At 55.1% G+C, this 13,953-nt stretch overlaps 1 protein-coding gene and 1 non-coding gene across 2 annotated transcripts in view; both read right to left on the bottom strand.

The window, feature by feature from the left end:
- Positions 1-13,414, bottom strand: part of MGST3 (microsomal glutathione S-transferase 3) — a 24,678-nt gene extending 11,264 nt beyond the window's left edge. The window contains exon 1 of the mRNA XM_006104691.3: positions 13,262-13,414. The gene's annotated coding sequence lies outside the window, so the exon portion shown is untranslated. The remainder of the gene's footprint in view (positions 1-13,261) is intronic.
- Positions 10,642-10,704, bottom strand: LOC111823641. Its single transcript, XR_002826711.1, has one exon. It is a non-coding gene; the product is annotated as a U7 small nuclear RNA (small nuclear RNA).
- Positions 13,415-13,953: the final 539 nt, after the last annotated feature.

Raw genomic sequence — 13,953 nt, 5'->3', positions numbered from 1 at the left:
AAACACCAATTCAGAAAAGGATATAATGCACCTTATATGTTCATAGCAGCACAATTCCACCATAGCTTAAGATCTGGAAACAGCCTAAATGCCCATCAGTAGATGAATGGATTAGAAAACTGTGGTACATCTACACGATGGAATACTATGCTGCTGTAAGAAAGAAGGTACTCTTACCATTTGCACCGGCATGGGATGGAACTGGAGAGCATTATGCTAAGTGAAATAAGCCAGTCAATGAAGGAAAAATACCCACATGATCTCACTCATTCATGGATAATAGAGACCATTATAAACTTTTGAACAATAATAGATACAGAGGCAGAGCTGCCTCACACAGATTGTCAAACTGCAGCGGGAAGGCCGGGGAGGGTTGGGGGGCAGGAGGGAGGGGGTTAAGAGATCAACTGAAGGGCTTGTATGCATGCATATGAGCATAACCAATGGACATAAGACACTGGGGGGTAGGGCAAGCCGGGGTATTGTCAAGGGCGGGGGGAAAAAAAAAAAGGACACATATGTAATACCCTTTGTAATGCTTTAAGCAATAAAAAAGAACCCAGGAGAGCAGGCCCCGCAGCTGCTGAAAACAAATCCAGGGACTGAGTCACGGCGAAGGCTCGTCCTTTAAGGAGGGAACCAGCTTAGTTCCCTCAGGGAGAGAAAACCTTACTCATTTGCTGAATTCTTTTTTCCTAGGAATCCAGGCCAAAGGGAGGGACATTTGCTCTGGATTCCTCGGCCTTTGTGGTTCAGGCCAGATGCGCTGGGATGGGTGGCAGCTCAGCTCCCGGTGGCCACACCCAGCAGTCCCAGCCCCACCCGGGCCCAGCCAGCCCAGGCCAGCAGATAGCTGGGGCAGAGCTCCAGAAGCTGATAAGTGGCACGGAGGCCCTGGCTGGTGTGAGTGCTGCTGCTGGCGGCACGCCACGGCTCTGTGTCACCAGCAACCCTTCCGCCCACCCAGCAGGATAAGGCCGGGCGGGAACTCCGCCCTAGACTCTGCCTCTCCATGTGCTGGACACGCAGCCCGCGCAAGGGTCTGTTCGCAGCTCAGCTTCAGGCGGTGAGGAACACTTTGCAACTTGCTTGTTTGTTAATCACCTTACAGCGTTTAAGGTTATACATTAAAGTTTACGATTTGTATAAATAAGAGTGCATTTAGGTCAGTGGTTCTCAACCTTCTGGCCCTTTAAATACAGTTCCTCATGTTGTGACCCACCCATAAAATTATTTTCGTTGCTACTTCATAACTGTAATGTTGCTACTGTTATGAATCGTAATGTAAATATCTGATAGGCAGGATGGTCTTAGGGGTCGCAAGTGAAAGGATCGTTCGACCGCCAAAGGGGTCGCGACCCACAGGTTGAGAACCGCTCATTTAGGTACATACAGGGTAAGGCAAAAGTAGGTTTACAGCTGTTGGTATGGAAAATGATACAATAATTAATAAATAATAATACAAGAATAAACAATGTTTCTCAGGCTCACAACTGTAACCCTACTTTGGGACGCCCTGTGTCTGGGAGGATCTGGTCTGTGCATCACATTCGGGGGAGGGGCAAGGTGTAGTCACCCGGGACAGCCTGTCGCAGGCTGGCAATACTTCTGCATTATTCTTACCTTTCGGCTCATTCATTCCACTGGGAATCTGTTCGGTTCAAAGACATCACCTCAGCTCTACTTACAATTAATTGCAAACCCAGACACTAAATGGATAACTCACCCATAAAACACACTGCAGGAAAACAATTAAAAATGGGGTGTACTGTACGAAAGTGACAAATGTCAAAACAGGGTTCATTTTTAGCATGCTAGGTAAAAAAAAAATAATGTGTATATACAGTAGTCTTAGTTTTCTTAATAATAGAAGAAAATATAAAAATCATAAGCCCAGTTATTTCTAGTGGCTGATTTATATATTTTCTTTTGCACTTTCCAGTAATTTCCCAAAGAAACAAACATATACCCAAAAACTTATATAAAAATGGCCTGATAGCACTAGCCAGTTTGGCTCAGTGGAAAGAGCGTCAGCTTGCAGACCAAAGGGTCCTGGGTTCGATTCTGGTCAAGGGCACATACCTTGGTTGCAGGCTCCTCCCTGGCCCGGGCCCTGGTTGGGGCACTTGCAGGAGGCAACCAACCAATGTGTCTCTCTCATACCTATGTTTCTCTCTGTCTTTCCCTCTCTCTTCCACTCTCCCTAAAAATCAATGGAAAAATATCCTTGGGGGAGGATTAAAAAACAATAATCATAAGAATGGCCTGACAGTGATGGGTGATGAAGAGACAGGAGCAGGTTGGACCCGTGGCTTGAGTCCTGACACCCTGCCCCCCTCCCTGGGTGGTTGTGGGGGACTCTGTAGTGAGGATGCTGCTGGGTTGAGTGTCTGAGTCAGAGCCTGGCTCTCACAATTCCTCTCTGTGTCCTGGGAAATTAGCGTCTTTCAGCAGCCTGCCTCCCCACCGACTAAATGGAGGTCATAATGGACCTACCCACCTCTGTGGTTGTGAGGTTACGTGCAGGAGGCACAGTTTGTAACCCCAGCCCGGATGCCCGACACTTAGCAAGTGCTCAATAAATGCTGTACATGGAGTTATGTTATACATGCTGAGGTTCTGTTGACTGTCTTTGCCCTGATCTATAATAATAAAAGCATAATATGCTAATTAGACCAGATGTCCTTCCGGATGTCCTTCTGGATTACAGTCTGGATGAAGCCGGGGCTGCGAGGGAAGCCCGGGTCCCGGGTGCCAGAGGGAAGGGGGTGCCGGCAGCCGGGGGAAGGAAGGCCTACTCTTGCATGAATTTCGTGCATCAGGCCTCTAGTTCAATTATAACAGGGCAAGTTTGAATAAATGATAATGAATGTACATTTAAGAATCTGTCCTTTAGAATTGCTATTTTAAAATAGCAAACAAAGCTTAGAGCGACATGTGTCCTCTCCTTTTCTGAGCTTAGTGCAAATATATGATCTGAAAGGCAGACTGTTCAGGAGGAAGCACCTCACTAGTACCGACTATGCATCTACCTGTCCACGCTTACCTATGCCTTCTGTGCCCCGCCCCTCCCGGCCAGGCACTGCAGGGAGGAGGTGAACAGCCAGGCTTGGGCCCCTGCCCTCACAAAGCTTATTTCCAGCAGGGGAAGCAGGCAAATCAGTAAGCAGATAACCAATTCCAGGTTTCCCCCTTCACTGCCATGATCAGAAACTGGGTACAAAGAGCCCCACGGAAAGGAAGCAGAGTGGCCGGGGCCGGGCAGGACCGGTCCTCGCAGAGGCGGGCTTCCAGCGGGCTCCCGGCAGACCCGAGAGGCGGCAGAGCGGTTCAGCCGCAAGAAGGTTAAGTTGAAGGATTAAAGGAACTTGAATCATTCCATCCAGTTTTTACTTTTCAATTAGACACATTCTGTCATTGGTTTGAGAGAAGAGACCCCTTGGGAAATGTTTCCACTCCTGGCCGACTTGGCGCTGTTTATGATTCGTCTCCTGGGGCACCGCGTGGAGGAGAGGCGTGGGAACGCTGAGCGGTGCGGTGTTCACAGCTCGGTGACCCCGGGCCTTGGATGAGCGCTTGGAACGCCATCTCTTTTGTGCAGCGGTGAGAAGACGGGGGTGCAGGGGGCTTTTCAGAAAGCTACCAGGCGGCACTGCACAGCCTCAGTCCTGGCGCGATCACGCTCCCAGCCCTGGGAGGCTGGTCTCAGCCCTGCAGATCCGCTCGGCTCCGAGCCTGAGTGAGCCACACGCGTCCAGGCATCTGGCTCAGGTCCCCGCTGCTGCTCCTGTCTACTTAGATGCCAACGGGGAGTTTGTTTCCTCCGTGGATAGTGTACTGAGGCTAAGAACACGGAACTCCTTTATTCAACCACGACACACAGAGCACTGACTGCATGCCAGGCACTGTTAGGTGTGGGGGATACAGCGTGAGCAAATGGGGTCCCTGCCCGCAAGGCACCACCATTCTCGAGATGACGGAAGACAAACAACAAACACGCAAAAAAAACCTCAACTGAGAGAGGGCAGGGCCTGGCTACTCGGCCTGGCTACTCTCTCAGGATGCCGTGGGCCTCTGCCATGACAGCTGTGCCGAGTGAGGGAGAAACAGCTGCACAGCATCCTGGGGAAAGAACAGCAAGTGCAGGGGCCCTGAGGCACAGCTGGCGAGTTCAAGGTCAGGACGGTGGCCGGTGTGGCGAACGGTGGGAATCGTAGATGAGGTAGAGGGGACTGTCCAGATTACGAGAGGGACCTTACAGGCAGGGAACAGGCAACTCTTCTTGCTTCTCCCCCCAGGGACTCGGACGAGAGGCGCCGAGGAGGAAAAGCTGGGAGGGTCAGGAGGAGGCACCACTCCCCTAGGGACGGTGTGACCCAGCGAGTGAGCCGTCACTGACTCTCGTGCATGAGACGAGCTCTCAAGGTAGGAAGGGGCCCAGAGCAGCACAGACCCAGCGGGGGGGAGACAACGTTCTGAGGGGAAGAAGTGGCCCCGGGAGCAGACCGAGCGCTCTTGGCTTTGGCGACGGGACCCCTGATGGCAGCTTCAGGGGAAGGGTGGCAGGGGGGGAGGCAGTCCTGCCAGCAGGGCCCCAGGCCTGTCCTGCCCCGTCCCCAGGCAGCCTCTGTCTGGGCGTGTTCGCACACCTGCCTCACGCTGACCAGTGAGCCAGTCAACACGCACGTGGACACTGACCAAGGCACCGGCCCACGTCTCCCAGTGCACCACTCGCCCTCCTAGGAAAGACGGGTCCCCACGTATGTTTTTATAGTAACTTGCACGTCGACAGAACCTCAGTGGAGGCTGCTGTTCTGTTCTAGGCCGTGGTTCACCTGCAGGGTTCGCTGCCACACGCCCTGCCCTGGAGTTTCTGGCCCAGTGGGTCCCAGTGGGTCCCAGGGGGCCTGGGAGTCCGGCTTTGTAACAAGTGCCTCGGCGAGGCTGGGGACGCTGTCGGGACCACCGTTTAGGAACATTTCAGGTGTTGCTATTGCCCAATTCCAACCCACAGGCATGGCCCTGCCTCCATCCGCGGGGCCTCGCCCTGCCGCACCCCCGAGCTCCAGGGCTGAGGAGCCAGAGGTGGTTTGCAGAGCGAGCTCCATCCAGCGCCCAGTGGCCCCGCACACTTACTCGCCCCCGCAGCCCGGTTCCTTCAGCCAGCTCCTGGACGAGGGCCAGAGCTCAGGACCTGCTGGGACTGCCTCAGGACCAGCTGGGACAGCCTCCTCCGCCTAAGCGGTGACAGCCGCTCCTTCCCAGCTCTCTCCACGGTCACGGTCACTCACCGGATCAAATGTGCCCACTCACCAAATCAGTCAGAGCGGAAGGCTTTTCACCTTTAAAGTGATGCTCCTTACGCCACGGGAGGACCTGAGACAGCCACTGTCAGACCATGGATCAGGGGCACCTGACATTCTCTTTTTTCAGAGAGGAAGGGAGAGATCGATGAGAGGAAATCATTGATCAGCTGCCTCCTGCACGCCCCCCACTGGGGATCGAGCCTGTAACCCAGGCATATGCCCTTGACCAGAATCAAACCTGGGACCCTTTAGTCCGCAGGCCGATGCTCTATCCACTGAGCCAAACCGGCTAGGGGAGGGGTACCTGACATTCTAAACATCGGCACCATGACTTCAAATGAAAGGGCCACTTAAGGATCCACGGGCCCTCCAGCTACTCCTGATGAATTTTCACCCCAGAGGGCAGGAATGGCAACCTGGGAAACAGCGGCAGCCTCCGCCCTGGATACCTGCTGTCAGACCTGATACCGACAGAGTGCTTCTTGCACGCCAGGCACGTACTAGTTTATATACATCAACACTCAGTCCCCACAATGACCCTGCGTGGGGGGTCACTGTTACCATCCCATTGTACAGATGAGGAAACTGAGGCAAGAGGGGTTTGTAACTGCCTAAGGCCCACAGCTAGTGAGTGCAGAACTGGGGTCTGAACTCGGGCAGGCGGGCCTGTGTCCTGCTTGGCGCTACCACACAGGCTGCAGGGCCCCCCTTCCTCAGGAGTTCGATCACTCCTTCCCCAGACGGGGAGCAATGAGGGGGGCCCCTCCACTAAGCTCCCTCGGGGCACCAGCTCCTCCAGGACGGCCAGGGCACAGAGCCAGGCCAGGGAACATGCGCACAGGCCCACGAACTCTGCGAAGACAGACAGAGTTCTTCCTTTCCAACCCGCTGTCCTGTGCTTCTCTCCTCACTAGGGGCTAGGGCAGCCGTGGGCAAACTACGGCCCGCGGGCCGGATGCGGCCCGTTTGAAATGAATAAAACTAAAAAAGAAAAAAAAGACCGTACCCTTTTATGTAATGATGTTTACTTTGAATTTATATTAGTTCACACAAACACTCCATCCATGCTTTTGTTCCGGCCCTCCGGTCCAGTTTAAGAACCCATTGTGGCCCTCGAGTCAAAAAGTTTGCCCACCCCTGGGCTAGGCCCTAGGGCGTCGGGCGGACAGTCAGTGTTGCTCAGAAGTGGCAGGAGGAGGCGTCCTCGCCGTCCCTCACTAAATAGGCGTCAGCGGCTGGTGTTGGTGACTATGGTAAGGAACCTCATTATTTCTGTAGTTTTTAAAACAGCAACACCTGGTTTATAACTTTCTGATTTTTTTATGAAAGGATTTATCACTGGCCAAACACGATCTTTTGAGGATATATCAGGTTGGGGGGAGGAAACTGGGAAGAGTGCTTGGAGGTAGTGGGGGTTGAGGCGCGGGGGCAGCAGGAAAGCCTGGCCGAGGTGGGCTTCCAGGGAGGTAGGAGCACAGGGGTGCCCTGGTGACCCTCGGCCTGGAGGTCTGTGGGCCAGGTTGGGGGGCGGGGAGGGGTTGGGACAACATCTCTTCTGTGCAGCCGGCGAGAAGACGCAGTGGCTTTTCAGAAAGCTACACGGCGGCACTGCAAAGCCTCACTCCGGGCGATCGGGCGCAGCCCTGGGAGGGCTGGTCTCCGTCCTGCAGATCCGCTGGGCTCCCGGGCCCGAGTGAGCCCCACGCATCCCCACATCTGGCTCAGGTCCTGCCTCCAGGACCTGTACTGACAGTGTCCCGGAAGCCTGACTAGCCCTGCCCTGCTGTTCCCGTCCTGCCCACTCGCCTTATCTCACTGGGCCAGGGGTTCCTTCAGCTACACAGGCATCAGCTGATACCCTGGGGCTCCCCTCTCCTGGGCTCCCCTCTCCTGGGCTCCCCTCTCCTGGGCTTCCCTCTCCTGGGCTCCTCTCTCCTGGGCTCCCCTCTCCTGGGCTCCTCTCTCCTGGGCTCCTCTCTCCTGGGCTCCCCTCTCCTGGGCTCCCCTCTCCTGGGCTCCCCTCTCCTGGGCTCCTCTCTCCTGGGCTCCCCTCTCCTGGGCTCCTCTCTCCTGGGCTCCTCTCTCCTGGGCTCCCCTCTCCTGGGCTCCTCTCTCCTGGGCTCCCCTCTCCTGGGCTCCCTTCTCCTGGGCTCCCCTCTCCTGGGCTCCCCTCTCCTGGGCTCCTCTCTCCTGGGCTCCTCTCTCCTGGGCTCCCCTCTCCTGGGCTCCCCTCTCCTGGGCTCCTCTCTCCTGGGCTCCTCTCTCCTGGGCTCCCCTCTCCTGGGCTCCTCTCTCCTGGGCTCGGCCCTCCTGCCCCACGGACTGAAGGCCGCTGCCAGCAGTTCCTGGGGCAGCCACCACCACATGGAGCAAAGGTGGGCTTTCTGGGCTCAGGCACTTGCCTCAAGTAATCGATGACTTCTGCGCCGTGGAAGTTACAACTTATCTTTTACTAAAGTGAAAGCAATCAGATGTCTCAAGGGAGAGAGGATTCCCCCTTTCAGCTCCCTCTGCCCTCAAACAAACACACAGACACGAGGCAGCGTGGACAGTGGCACGTCCACGTGTAAGACTGTCCTCAGATCAGACTGCAGTCTGTCACCGATGTCTTTTTTACGCACCAGGAGTGGGACAATGACAGGGCACTCACAGACTCACGGGAGCCTCTCCCCAGCGATTCATGAGAAGCCTGACTTGGCCGCTGCGCTGTGAGCCCAGCCTTCCTCACACAGGCTCCTTCTTCACACGCAGGGCGGACACCGTTTTCATGAGACTGACGTGAGGATGGTAACATGGTTGTGCTGGGCCCACCTCGCCAGCCTGAAGCACCCTGGGCGGCTGCCCAGCCTCGGCTCTGCCTCCAGGTGGGTGTGCACAGGCACAGGCCTCCGCCAGCCCGGGCAGCACAGCCGGCCCTCCTGACACGTGTGGAGCTCAAGGGAGAGACCGGGGAGACCGGAGGAAAGCACCGAAGAGCAATTCCATTCCCGTGAAGAGAGCGAGGAAAGGCAGTCCCCGATTTCTGTGGGTCCAACTATACCTGCAGACGCTGGGTCTGTCACTTCTGCGTGACACACACCATGGCACCTATGTGTTTGCCAGCGTTTCCAGTGAAGCCGACTTGAGAAGCAGCACGGGGACATTTAAGAGAAGGAATAATAACCGGGTGAGGATGCAAACCTCTTTGCCACAGCTGTGCCTGATCGTCCCTAACCGCTCGCCTGCCTGCCTGGTCACCCCTAACCACCTCTGCCTGCCTGCCTCATCACCCCTAACCACTCGCCTGCCTGCCTCATCGCCCCTAACTGCCTCTGCTTGCCTGCCTGATCGCCCTTAACCACTCGCCTGTCTGCCTGGTCACCTATAACCACCTCTGCCTGCCTGCCTGATTGCCCCTAACTGCTCACCTGCCTGCATGAGCACCCCTAACTGTTCATCTGCCTGCCTGCCTGATCACCCCTAACCACTCTCCTGCTTGCCTGCTCACCCCTAACCACTCTGCCTGTCTGCCTGATTGTCCATAACTGCTCACCTGCCCACCTGATCGCTCCTAACCGCCTCTGCTTTGGCCTGCGCCACCACGGTTTCGTCGGGAAGGACATCTGTAATAACGTCTGGAAGGTGGTTTGGCTGTCTGGTCTAATTAGCATATTATGCTTTTATTATTATAGATAGCCACCACTTGGCTGTATATATATTCAAGAGTCACATGTTTTAATCCCAGCACTTTGGAGAACTGAGTTCATTCCTGCACTAGGGGTCCCTTGACCGCCGTTTCCACACTTGTCCCCTACGCTGCCATGTAGCCCGTCACCGTGACTCCATAACTCCGGGATGACTCACCACGGAGTCCTCAGCCCCTTCCACCGCCCTGCGCACAGCCCGGGGCTCCCTGCAGCGACACCCCGCAGAGGGGAGTTCTCGGAAAGCCCAGGCGGACCGTAAAGGAGGATTCCGCGAGGCCGAGGTAGGAAATGCCCCAAGATGCGCATGTCTGGCAGATCCTGGTCGGTGCGTCTGCACTGAGTGTTAGAGCAGACGCGCTATACCTGCCGCCTTTTCTCTGGAGGTGACCGTGAAAAGGCACACACGAGCTGGAATGGAGCTGAATCCCCTGGGAAAGCTGCTAATTGAGCTTCAGGAATCTAAGAAGAGCAGGTTTGTAATGAGACGGGACAGATCCTAGGTCCCTTTGCTGGTGTAGATTCTCAATACAAAAGGCTCCATGGGTGAGAGTCCCTGATGTGGTGACACCTCACCTGGGAGCCCCGGGTCACACCGGACCACCTGGAGCTCAGCCTCCCAGTGACGGGCTCCCGGGGCCAGGCTGCAAGAGACGCTCCATGGTCCGAAAGCAGTGACCTCAGAGGCAGGGAGAGAGCAGGGGAAGCCACGGACGCAGAAGAAGGAAAAAATCTCAACAATTGCTTATTTGTTAAAGTCTCTGCCAGACGACCCATTTACCTGCGTGGAATGCCTGCCCGGTGCCCACCTGCTGCCTTCTTCAGTCCTGCTCAGAAGGGCTCCTCCCCACCTGGCCCTACTAAGCGCCATGCTCCACTGGAGGGCACGGCCACAGTGGCGACAGTCAAGGAGGGACAGAGCACAGGAGGGCTGTGAAATGGGATGGATGGAATGACGGCTGCGGGACAGAAAGTGTGATGTGGGAGAGAACACAGCGAGCACACAGGCAGGGAGACGGCTGTACTTGTGGAGAAAGAGAAAGGAGGCCAGCGTGTCTGGAGGCGTGATGGAGAAATAAATTATTATTCATACTACTTATTACTAGCACACGCATCATTTACTGCGCGTCAAGCACTGTTCTAAGGAGTTCACCGCGATTAACTCGTTAACCCCTCAGAGCATCCCTAGGATATATTATAGCTTCCATTTTTGCAGAAAAGGAAACAGCATCAGAGAGGTTAGGTCATCTGCCCAAGGTCACACAGCCTCACAGAGGCAGCCTGGTTCCAGGGTCTATGCTCTCAGCCCTTGGCTATCTTGCCTCTCAAAGAGGTTGGAGCCACCTTTGACCACATCTGACCTCTTTTGAAACTTGTCCACCTCCTCAGACTCTCTCCTATTCACAAGAATAGAAAGCTAATAATTAACTCTAAATCTGTGACTGATTAAAGCCCGAGATCTTTCTAATTGGAAGAAAGAAAAAACCTTGGAAAAGGTCCAGAAAGGAATTTAAAAAAAAAAAAAAAGCATGTCGGCACTGCAGTATGGCAAACGAGGAGAGATTACAGAAAGGAAAAACCGTCTTCCGTGTTTCAGGCATTCAGGTTTGCAAGGGGCAAGGCAGCCCAAAAATTGGCACTTTTTATTTTTTTAGGGCCGTCCAATAAAAGCCGGAAGACCTGCTGGACAAATTCGGAAAGAGCTGTAAGCACTGGCACTTCGTTTTTAGAAAATGATTTCCCATGCAGCCTGTCCCTTTGCTGGCATTACACAGGAGCCGCGGGCCACAGGGAAACAAAGCCCTGATTGCCAGAGAGGAAAAGAAAAATCTCAATGAGTCACACTGACACCACTTGGATTTTCCATCACAAGAAACAGCGGTTGATTCTGCGGAGTCCCCGCCAGGGTGCCAGCCATTCTGAACGAAGGAACCGCCTGGGCCCCTGGCTCCTGCCTGGGACAGGGGTCTCACTCTCCATGCCTGTCTGTACCAATCATTCACATTTCTTAGGCTGGAGAAATAAAATACCACTTATTTTTAAAAAGTGTACTAAGGCACCAAAACATTAGAACTCAAGTTCCAGTTAATAAACAGGTCAACTCTGGAAAGAGCTCAGAGGGGGCAGTGCGATTCCAAATGCTGAAATCCTTCAGGGATTTGCAAATGTATTGGGAAGGCAGTCCTGTCTCCTCATCGCTTTTCTCCCCACAAAGAGAGTCAGGTAGACACTGTAAGAGACAGTGTAGCAAACTCAGGAATTCTATGTTACACAGCAGCCACTACCTGATAACTGCTAAATTCTTCTTTTTCAGGAGGATGGTATACTCATAAAGAGTATTAATGAATCCATTGCAAAAACTGTAGCAACATATTCTTTTAAACCAATATTGCTTTAAAAAATGAGAAATGAGCCCTAGCCAGTTTGGCTCAGTTGATAGAGCGTCAGCCTGCGGACTGAAGGGTCCCGGGTTCCATTCTGGTCAAGGGCACATGCCTGGGTTATGGGCTCGATCCCCAGTAGGGGGTGTGCAGGAGGCAGCCAATCAACGATTCTCTCTCATCATTGATGTTTCTAGCTCTCTCTCTCTCCCCCTTCCTCTCTGAAATCAATAAAAATGTGAAATGGTTCCTGGTCAGATGTGGTTGGCAATGATGTTCTGAATATGGATTCAGAATATTTAAATGGAAATACAGGGACCAGTCTGTATTTCCAGCTGTGCAGCAGGCACTAACTAAATTGCTTTTTGACAGATTGACTTGTCATCCATTTCACTCCAGATTGGTCCAGGGGCATTTCAGCATTTCTCTGGACAACGGGGAAAGCTCTTCTTTCACATCCGCTCAGTCTCTTTGCTGTCCTCCAATTACTAGTAGGAGGTTCCTCTCAGGACTGTCTCCTCGCAGAGCTAGGCCAGCAGGAGGGATGTGGGGTGTGGGGGTGGGGAGACTGCCCTTCTGCCGCTTTGTGAGCGCAGCTTCTGTGGCCGGCCACTGCCCCACCAGTGCCTCTGTTTTATATATAGTAACATGGGTTCAGGGGTGAAAATGATGCTTGACAGAGTTTGCTATTTTTGTAACATTGTGTCAGGAGGAAGCTAAACAGAACTTCTTCCCAGGGGTGAAAAACCTTTATGTGGATTTGGATGTTAGTTGTATTTAACACCGTTACATTAACTCCTAGGAGGAAAAACATTCTGATCCCTCTCCTCAGATACTAGTGAACCAGATTCATTGAGCCAAGTTCACTGAACTGAATTCATTGAACTAAGTAAAACACAGCCTATACCTCTGACCGATACCCTTGGGTCCCTCCCCGCACTGCGGCTCCTCCGAGGCGCAGAGGAAGCGAAACGCTGCGGCTCTCCGCTGCTGACCACACCAGGTGCCCGCACATCTGCAGCGCAGTGCGTGGCCTTCACCCAGGAATCCGCTTCTCCAGTTTAGGGACTAAAGGCCCAGCCCCACCCTCTTGGCTCTGCTCTCCCTTGACCTCCCTTCCCACACTTGTCCCCTACGCTGCCATGGAGCCCGTCACCTCATGACTCCGGAGGAAAGTATCACAGAAGCCACAACTCCGGGATGACTCACCATGGAGTCTTCAGCCCCTTCCAACGCCCTGCGCACAGCCCGGGGCTCCCTGCAGCGACACCCCGCAGAGGGAAGTTCTCGGAAAGCCCAGGCAGAACCGTAAAGGAAGATCCCGCCGAGGCCGAGGTAGGAAATGCCCCTCTTAAAGGGTCCATTGCAAACTGAGAAAGGTTTCGGCGGGGCGGGAGGAAAACAAACACCATTCCCTGGGGGCTCCCGGGAGTCCCTGGCAACACAGCCACAGCCGCAGCGGGCGCAGCGCTCCAGGGTCGTTTAAAACCCCGTGTTACCGGTGGGCCTGCCCTGCCCACTGCCCCGCAGTGCCCGCACGCCCGTCCTCCGCACCAGAGCTGCAGCTGGCAAGGTCGGGCGCACAGTCCGGGGACTGGAGGAGAGGGAAGGAAGGGACTTTGGAAGGGTTGACCTTGAGAATCTCTCTGAGTTGCAGATGGCACGGCAGGGGCCAGCTGAGACGCTGCAAACCACTCCATCCTGGGGAGGATGCAGGGCAGGTGGAGGGCGAAGGGGATGGAAAGGTAGAAAGAAATCTGCAGACAATAAGGGGGCAAGAGAGCGAGTCTCTATTCAGCTCGGGTTGCAGAGATATGGGTGGTGCCAGCGCAGGAGCTGAAGTGCCCCCGAGGGCCGGCGCGCCTCGCTGCCCGCAGGTGCGTGCACTCACCTGGATCGCCTCCGAAGGGCTGGTGCAGACCGCAGCTGCCGAGCGCAGTGTGGGTGAAGTGACCAGGCCTCGGGCAGGGCGTGGCGTGGCTCCAGAAGGCCCCGCCCCGGAATAGGGCCCGCCCCCGGAAGCGCTAAGGCCACGCCCCCAGGCCGGGCTCCCAGCGCCGCGATTCCTCCGAGTGCCTGCTCGGGGCTCCTGGTTGTGAGCCAGAGACTGAAATTTCTTCTTCCTCCTCACGGTTACCTGCTGACTTAACCCTTCCACTCCCAACTTTATTTATTTAGTCCTTCCGCCTTCCTAAAGTGGCCTCACCAGCTCATGTTTCCTAGGTTGGGTTTGCAGAGCGGTCGCACGTTGGTAATTTGTCCCCAGCACAGCCACCGTAGCTGGCGTCTAGGCACTTGGCGGCGGGTGAGGCGCAGGCGTGCAAGGCGCATGCGCCGAAGTCGGAGCGCTGCGGCGGGGAGGGGGTGGGTGCGGCCGGGGCTCGGTGTCCCGGGGCTGCCCTCGCCGAGGAAGGGACTTAGGGGTGCTCGGCCTGCGCGTTTCCCTAACCAGTAGGGTCACTGTTAGTCCTCGCTAAGAGCTCGAGCCGAGCCCCGCCGCGTGGTGGCCGCGCCCGCCCTGGCGCCCGTCCGCCGGCTCGGATCCCGCCCTCGCAGTTCTGTTTCCGGGACCAGGGTGGCACC

The sequence above is a fragment of the Myotis lucifugus genome, unplaced genomic scaffold (assembly GCF_000147115.1).
Source record: "Myotis lucifugus unplaced genomic scaffold, Myoluc2.0 scaffold_590, whole genome shotgun sequence".
Taxonomy (NCBI): domain Eukaryota; kingdom Metazoa; phylum Chordata; class Mammalia; order Chiroptera; family Vespertilionidae; genus Myotis; species Myotis lucifugus.
Note: the sequence above shows the minus strand (reverse complement) of the source record. Positions and strands in the feature narration are given on the sequence as shown.